Raw genomic sequence first — 9,112 nt, 5'->3', positions numbered from 1 at the left:
CTAGGGTGTAAACATGAGCATTTATGGAGTTCAAAATGCAGAACAAAACATTTACGTTTAGAATGCTAAAATTAGAACACTTGCTTTTAGAATGCAAACATGTATCAAAATATCAGAGAGAAACTATCAGAAACAATCTTATTAAAAAAATAATCCCTTGGCATAGCATAAATGATCATCATCATCATCATATTGGAGCATCAAAATAGAACATCATATTAGAACATAGTCCATGTATAACCCCCATAGAAGGGTTGTGCATCTACGGATAACCAGGCAGAACATAATTACTCTGTCACCAAGGTGTGCACTCAAATAGAGACCACTACTATAACCCGTGGTAGGGTTGTATCCACTATTATAACCCGTGGTAGGGCTGTATCCACTATTATAACACGTAGTAGGGCCGTATCCATTATTATAACCTGTGGTTGGGCCGTATCCACTATTATTACCTGTGGTTGGGCCGTATCCACTATTATTACCTGTGGTTGGGCCGTATCCACTATTATAACCCATGGATGTGCCGTATCCATTATTATAACCCATGGATGGGTGGTAACTGAACAGAGTAGAAGCAAAATCAAATTCATAATCAGAAAGTCATGCCAAAGGTTTTTCAGCTTACACATCATATCAAAATAAAATATTGAGTAGCTTCAGATCATTTCTTATATTCAAGAAAACAAAAATCAAAGTATCTTCATCTTAACTATAGAAAAACTTTAAGAATCTCATTTTCGCTCTTTTCACAAAGTTCATAAACAATATACAAAAATAAGCTCATGTTTACACTACTCATGACAAAAGTATTTTCTCCTTTATACAGAGTTCATGAATAATGCCAAAACAAATAATTGAGGTTGCTTTTCGCAATTCTTTTCAAAAATCAAAATGCATATTTTCTAAAGTCAACCTCATGTCATTTTCTTTTTATGTAAAGTCTATTATAGGAACTCCGTTTACCTGAACTTCTTAGTTTCTCTGAAACTCCTCAAAATAGTGTCAAACGGATATCAATAATCACCTATAAAAATTCATATAACTTAAATAAATCTCCAAACGAACATATAACCCATATTTACACCTAAAAAACCTATTTTAATTCCACAAAGCCTAAAATTCTCTTAACTGTATAAATGCTATCACTTTCTAAATTCCTCAATATTTTCTTAATTGAAAACCTATTGAAGCACATAATCAAATACAAATTTTATTCTACACGAAAAAATCAATACATATAGATATTTTAAAATGATTAAAAATACCCATAATATATTATAGATTAAAAGAATACAAATATCATATCCATTCTTTCAAATGTCGTTAAAAGTATATTCTCTTATCTCAGTTTATAAAAATAATTGGTAGGAATATTATAATTCATAAAAATAGACTTAATAATATATTTAATAAAATAATAATAACTAACAGAGTTTAAAATTCTTTAATTTATTTTCTATAAGGAAAACAGTTTACTATAAAAGTAGGATTTATAGGCTTGACAAAATACTCGAAACCCGACTTAAACACAGTTTCAAATAAAAACTAAACCCATCTCAAGAAAAACACAAGTTCAAAACTTTCAAAGTTCGCTTAGCAACTAAGGGACAAATCTGTAGTTAGAAAATAAAAGCCTGCCCTACTGCTAAAAAATACTAGGGTTACTAAAAATATACTAGATTCTTCCTTCGAACAAGAGCAACAATCATCACAGGCGGAAAAATATAACCGGGAGAAGAAATGTGCAGCAATCTACCCAAGGAGAGGACCTGCAGTGCGTAGTGCCACTGAGGAGAAGATGGAGTTGCTGAGGTGGTGCGGCGAATACGCCACTACTCTAGGTGGTTGACCACGAGAGAGAGAGAGAGAGAGAGAGAGAGAGAGAGAGAGAGAGAGAGAGAAGTTCGGTCAATTGCTCACCGAGGGACAGTGAAGAGGCGTGCGATCGGTCTGGAGCTACGTACGGTGGCTTCTGTCATGTAACATGGTTAAGAAAAAGAAGGCACACAGGGAGAGCTTTCCTTGCTCTGTTTTGAGGTGCCTGAAATAGAGGGTGATAGAGGCTTGTCTTCCGTCGTGCAGACGAGATCTCGGCAGTGTTGGATGGTCTGGGCTTTTACCGTGGACTGTGGCCGTGAGGAGGTGGTTTTCGTGAGGGTGCAGCTTCATGGGAGGTTGCGGTGTGGACAACCAGACAGTGGGGTTACCTTCGGTGGTGCACGGCTGGAGTGGTGAACTCTTAAGGAGTTTTGGGAGGCTGAGGTTCCGTGCGTGGAGTTTCACTGAAGGTTGCGGCTTGAAGTTTCTTCACCAAGTAGAGATAACAACATGCATATATATATATGAAACAAAAGAAAACCCTAGGAAAAGAGATGTGCATGGGGAAAATGATGTGCTTGACATGGGGTCATAAGTAAAATCTCATTTACTTGGACTTTTTCCTTAGTTTTGGGTTTCAAACATCTAAAAAAAATAACTTGCTCCTCAAATCTTGACCCATAAAAGATTCTACCCAAACCAAAAATAATTAAAGATTTAAACTTACTTAGCAAGCCCAAAATATTATTCAATAACCGCCAAAAAAATAAAATTTTGGGCTTGTAGTCCAATCTAACAATACTAGTAAATTTCAAGTGAGCTTTTCATCCGTATAAACCCAAAAATATTTTTAGAAAGTAGTTGGGTACTAGACCCGGGTGTTACACTCAAAACTCAACTCACTCCAAGAACCTCACTCAAGCTACTCGATTTCAACTCTTTCTCACACTTTGAATGCTTTGCTCTCAAGAACCCCAAAGGAAAGCTAGAGAGAGTTGTGTGAGAAAATGAGGAGTGAAGGGCGGTATTTATAGGACTCAATGAAGGGTGAGAGGCAAGGAGGGGCGTTGGCCTTGGATGAAGGGAAGTGTTGTGAATGGTGGAGGTGGGAGGTGGAGTGTTGAGTGCATTTTTCAGATTTTTCATCGTTTGGTCAGTTGAATAGTGGCCTAAATCTTCATGATTGAACCTTGGTCAAGTGCTGGAAGGTGACCATAGGTGCCGGGGGCTTCATTGGTGCAGAAAATAAAACAAAAAAGATTAAAAGAGAAAAACACAATGGAGGCCAACGGTTTTGAATCAAAACTGACTAGATTTTGACTCCCTTCTTGTCTCTTCTACTTGTTCCAAATTGGGTGCATTATGACCATCATTTGAAGGCTTTTTTAAGGTGAGGGAAAGAGGCATGAGTGACTGCCAAGTGATCATGCTTGAACTAAAAAATAAAGAGTTGAAAAGGGAGGTGGTTTAGCTGAGTGATTCAAAGGTGTGCCTCTCTTGGAGCCAATCGGTTGGCCTGCCTTAGGGAGGTAATTGGACAAGCAAGCACTTGGGTTCTTTGAAGTAATTCTAAGGGACAAAATGAAAAGGGTGGTGGCGTGGGAAAGTGAGGCAAATAGGTGTAGAAAGTCTTTGAAAAATCAAGGTGCAACTGGTTTGAATTCAACTAGCTTCCTAGGTGAATAGTTGGGTTTTTGCTTTTGTTTCTTGGAACTAATTTGCACGCTCACTAGGTCTAATTTTAGGAGAAATCATGAGGTTTGAAGGGTGTCAAAAAATTCAAGAAAACTTATGCTTGGCTTTGGTGGCTTGTTGAAGGGGTTGCTTGGTTTAGCCCCAAGTAGCCGATTGGTGTTGTGGTGGCATGGACATGTCTTCGGTTCATGAGGCATGCGTTGGGTTAATCCTTACCTTCAAAATTTTATAAGGGTGATGCAAAACAAGTGTATAAAACAAAAATTCCAGATTTGAAATTATGAAGAGAAGGGTTTCAAAACATTATGCAAAGTCATGATATTTGAGTTACTATTCATGAGTGAGATGAGTGGTGATCTTAACTCAAGTTAGAAGTCTTACCATGGTTGGAAGAAGACCCTAGGGTGTGTGGGATAAGCTTTGGGAGAAAGAAAACCAATGGTATGGTGTATGTGGGCCCCATTTGGAAGAATGAAATGAAAAACAAGGCTTGGGCTTCAAGTGTTGACCAACTATTTAATCCTCTATGTGTGGGCTTGGAAGTGAACCTTTGTATGGGCCTCATGTCGAGTTTTATTGGGCCCTTCCTTGGCTTCAAAAGTCCATTAGGTTAGTTTCCCATCTTTGGATCTTTCCACAATTGGACCAATAGCTTTAAACCTTACTAAGTTTGGCCCAATACCTTATGCTTACCATGTTGGGCCTAATTTTTTCTTATGTCCAATGAGTTAGGTCCTTAATCTTGTGTATAACAAGTGAGATATAAAGTCTTATGTCTTCCAAGTTGAGTGAGTGTCTATCCTTAGCCCCTCTTACCTTTAGTAGGCTAGGCCCTTATTAAACCACTTTTGGGCCTTCACAAATCCATCTAGCATTTAACCCAAATTACTAAGCCCACCAATATGCCACGTGTCCTTCCCTTATTGGCCTCTTGGCTTTATATCACTAACATAAATAATATTGCACTTAAAATATCCAAAATGAAACTACTAAACCAATCAAGTTCCAAAAGTTTCCTTTTCCTCAAAATCAATATTGTACTAGAATTTTCTTAAAAATCCAAGCTCCAAAGAAGTTCTTACTCTCAAATAGCCTAGCTCCTAACTAACTAGGATTATGGCTACTAAGGTCAAGGCCTAAGGTATTTTTAAGTGGGGTGTTACATAAATCATAAATGAACAACATCACATGCTTAATAATAAAGTCCTAGAATAGACCTAAGCATCAATCCTCAGATCACATAGCAAAACTTGCATAAAAACATAGATATGTTGGAGAACCTAAAAAACAAGACATATATGAACCTTTTCATGCATAAAAATCCATATCAATAAAATCAACACCATAAATCCTAAAAATAACATCCTAACATGTAGATTAAAGTCATAGGAACATCTTATATGAATATCAAAGTCATTGGAGCATGCTTTCAAAACAAAAGACTTAAGCTTATTCAAAACATAATCTATTTTCATACTCCCAATTTTAAAATTTTTAGATCTTTACAAAAATCTTATAAAAAAAATTATAACATGCAATTAATCTTCATAAACTTGTATATTAGCATGTTAACTATAAATCATAAAAAGATCAAACCAAGATCTTGCCAATAACTTAGTCAAAAATATCAAAATATCCCACACTATCCAGACTATCGCCCAAAATGACATCTTCATGCTTAAACAAAATTTTCACTAATCAAATGACCATGAAAATAACTTACACAAGTCGACCAAGGAAGGCCAAAAAAACAATCCGAGAGTTCCTCTGGTTTCCTCTCCAAGAAAAAGCTTCAAGAGTGATCAAAGGCTAGTAAAAAGGACAAGGACAAAACTTATACATTTGGAGAGGTAATAGGAGATGTGTGAGTGACACTTTGTGTAACTCTCCAATGGAAGGCCCAAACCATATGGTCTATACTCCAAAATGACTAGTTAATAATACAATTGGAGTCCTATTGGAACTTTGTAAAGGGCAAGAACTTCTCCTTTCCAAGCAATGTGGGATCCCATACACCACATACCCTTATTCTTATCATATAGGGTATAACAATCTACCCCCTTAAATTTTTGAAGTCCTCGTCGGGCTAGTACATCGTACGTGGCATGGCTCAAGTCCCACATTTCTTGTTGGAACCCCGCCCTGATACCATTTGTAACACCCCAATGGAAGGTCCAAACCACATAACCTATACTTCTAAAGAACTAGTCAATGATATGATTTTAGCCCAATTAGAACCTTATAAAGAGCAAGAACTTCTCTATTCTAAAAAATGTGGGATCCCATAGACCACCTGCCCTTTCGGTGGCCTTAGTGGGCCGTAATGAGCTTTATTTGGGGTTTGGTTGGGATTAAAGTTTCTATCGAGCCCAAATCTAATTTTTCTTAGACCAATGAAATTACAAAGGTTTAAAAGAATAAATAATAGTGTAATAATATGAATTTGAGTGGTTAATAGTATATGAAAGTAATTTAATCAAGTGATTAAACACTAAGCTACAACCAGTTTCAATTAGGGTTTGGGGGCAAACTTTTGGGGTTTCAGTTTTCACCAAGATTTTGGGGTTTCAATTTGACTCCAAGTGTTTAAGGTTTCAGTAGGGTTGAAATCCTCTTTGATTTGGTGCAAATTTGATGGTAGGATGGAATAAGATTTTGCTTAGGTGTCATGATCGCAAAATTTGATTTCCTTCACATTTCCATCTCATAGTTTTTCTTGGTGCCAAGTGTCTAATAATATTTATCTAGTGTAGCTAAGATATTACCAAATATCCAAATAAAACTTTCCTAACCTAATTTGGACATTCCACATTGTGATCTGAAAAACACTTATCTAAGTACTAACACCAAGGCTACTATTCACTACGAAAAAGTGAAAAATAACTTTGTATTGTAAAATTCTAAATAATCATATCAACCTCAAAGTGCAAATCTTTTATCAAAATTTGACTCCGAAATACCTTGAATAAATCAAAACATGATTTTGAACAATTGTTATTTTGGAAATCGAAAATCTTTTTATTGCGCCATTAAATCCTAAATATTCATCTGAGTCTAATGGCATAGACCGTTTCTTATTCTCACACTCCTAAGTACCTCAAATAAATAAAGTCGTATTTTCAGCACCATAGTGAGCAGTAAAACAGACTATGCTAGCAAAATAAAACTTGCACAATTGCTCAATTTGTGAAACCTTCCGGGGTTTCCACATGGTTCCTAAAGCCAAAAGAAATTCATCCATTGAATATATGGTGGGTTGTTACATTACCCATTTTGGCACTTGGGATCTAATCCTTTGAATTTTTAACTTACCTTTGCGGTTAAGAAAGTTGCTATCAAAGTCAATCAACAGACACCAAGTGGAATTTGTGTCTACCATTCCCTTCCACTTCACTAGGAGTTCAATTAAAAGCCTATTGTGATAATCAATCAATGATGCAAGATATGTTCAAGCTTGAAGGTTAACATGTGATAACACATACTAATTGATAAGTGATAAGGGTTGGTGGTGTATGGGATCTCACATTGCTTATGAAAGAGAAGTTTTTGCCCTTTATAATGGTTCCGATGGAGCTCCAATTGCATCACTGACTAGTTCTTTTATAGTATAGGCCTAAATGTGACTTGGATTTTTCATGCAGCGTTACAAATGGTATCAAAGCCTATCTTAACAAAAAAAAAATGTGGGACTTAAGTCATGCCACCTACGATGAACTGGCACGACAAGGACATCGAAAATTTTAGGGGGGATTGTAATATCCCATACTGATTGATAAGTGATAAGAGTAGGTAGTGTATGGGATCCCATATTTCTCAAAGTTCTTTCTCTTTATAATAGTTCCAATTGGGCTCCAGTTGTTTCATTGAGTTCTTTTGGAGTATAGGCCAAATGTGGCTTGTGCCTTCCTTGGGACTTTACATAACAAGAGATAGTTATGACAACTCTAGAATATATGGACCAAAATGTTTCTTAAGGCAAGAAACATGAAATATTGGATGAACTAAATTTTGTTGGCAACTCCAACCATATGCAACTAGACAAATCTTTTGTAGAAAATACCATAAAGGTGAATTGAAAGTTTGAAACTTTTAAGCTTGGTAAGAATTTGTTGTCTATATTTCTAAAGCAAAATCACCCACCTTGGATCACATGGAGTCTAATGCTTATCATATTGATTTTTAATCACTTATGCATAAATGAGGTTCTATTTTACGATTGCCGAAATTTGCTCATGATATCATAACCTTTTACACATTGTAACATTCTTTTTATTACTAATGACCCATTGGAGCAATGTAGGAGGCGGAATGAATACCATAGAGGGCTTTAAAACCTTTCATGTACTGCAACATTCTTTGTACTACTAGTAACCCATTGGAGGAGTGTAAGAGGGGGAATGAATACCATAGAGGGCTTTAAAATGGGTCTCATTGGTAGAGGAGTGGTGGCTAGTGCTTTCCAACCAATTTGCTTGCCTAAGTTACCCATTCCTTAGGTGTGAGAACCCAAACTTTGCCAAGTCCTCGTTTCTTCTTGTCATTTTATTTTATTTTATTTTAAAAAAGGTTTCCTAAACTATTTTTGAACAAGAGATGAATAGTGTGACACCCCCAAATCCCACGTACAGACACGTGGAAATTGAGACGTCGGGATGATGACAACACGGGTCACCACCCTATCGCCAAGTGCCAAGTGTGTGTACATGCAACAAGTGTGCAAAGGAAAATACACAGTGGATAGCAAATGTCTTATAACTAAGTACTAGAATTTTTCTTTGTTTAATACAAACCCGTTCAAAACATACATAATAAAATATTACAAGTCACAAATATAGTTTCAACACCAAACAAGGCATGACACTCCAAATCAATACTCTGGCGGAGCCGCCTCCTCGGGCTCAGCCTCCTCCTCCTCCTCGATCTCTGCATCAAAATCTACGATACCAAAATGGTGCCGTAGGTAAGTAAAGATCCAAACGCCACAAGATAAAAACATATTAAACTCAAACAATATGCATGAAAGAATGCAAATGCACATATCCCATAAAACCACATTTTTCCACGCACGCCAAAATCCCATTTTGGCCCAAAACATATCCTTTAAACATAACCTCGCAATTATCCCTGATAATGGCCCAAAAACCAGACCATCAGAGCATTGTAGGCAGGAATCGCAGGCGGGACTCTACCTCCTTCCCTGCTCACCACCGTCCCTATGCGTGCACCTTAGGTGGGATTCTACCACCGTCCCTGCTTACCACCATCCCTACGCCGCGTGCACCTCAGGCGGGAACCTCAGGCGGGATTCTACCACCTTCCATGCTTACCACCATCCCTACACGTGCCTCTGACTCAAACCAGTCAATCCAACCGTTCACATATACCATAAATCATTTCTCACTTACAAGCCCAGTTTTCATTTTACAAACACATGTACATGCATGCAACTACACGAAAACCCGGTTTTCCCTTTTTAAACATGAACATGCATGCACTATACAATGCAAACATCAAGGCACAAATATCTCCAACAAATATCAACAATAACCAAATATAAATAGCTCCATCCTCAAATCCATCCCACCCCCAACTCCTC

The 9,112-nt window shown here is 37.1% G+C and overlaps 1 long non-coding RNA gene across 1 annotated transcript in view; it reads right to left on the bottom strand.

Moving 5' to 3' along the window:
- Positions 1-2,363, bottom strand: part of LOC122279841 — a 2,691-nt gene extending 328 nt beyond the window's left edge. Inside the window, exon 1 of the long non-coding RNA XR_006229680.1 lies at positions 1,924-2,363. This is a non-coding gene — a long non-coding RNA (uncharacterized LOC122279841). The remainder of the gene's footprint in view (positions 1-1,923) is intronic.
- Positions 2,364-9,112: the final 6,749 nt, after the last annotated feature.

This window comes from Carya illinoinensis, chromosome 10, assembly GCF_018687715.1.
Source record: "Carya illinoinensis cultivar Pawnee chromosome 10, C.illinoinensisPawnee_v1, whole genome shotgun sequence".
Lineage (NCBI taxonomy): Eukaryota > Viridiplantae > Streptophyta > Magnoliopsida > Fagales > Juglandaceae > Carya > Carya illinoinensis.
Note: the sequence above shows the minus strand (reverse complement) of the source record. Positions and strands in the feature narration are given on the sequence as shown.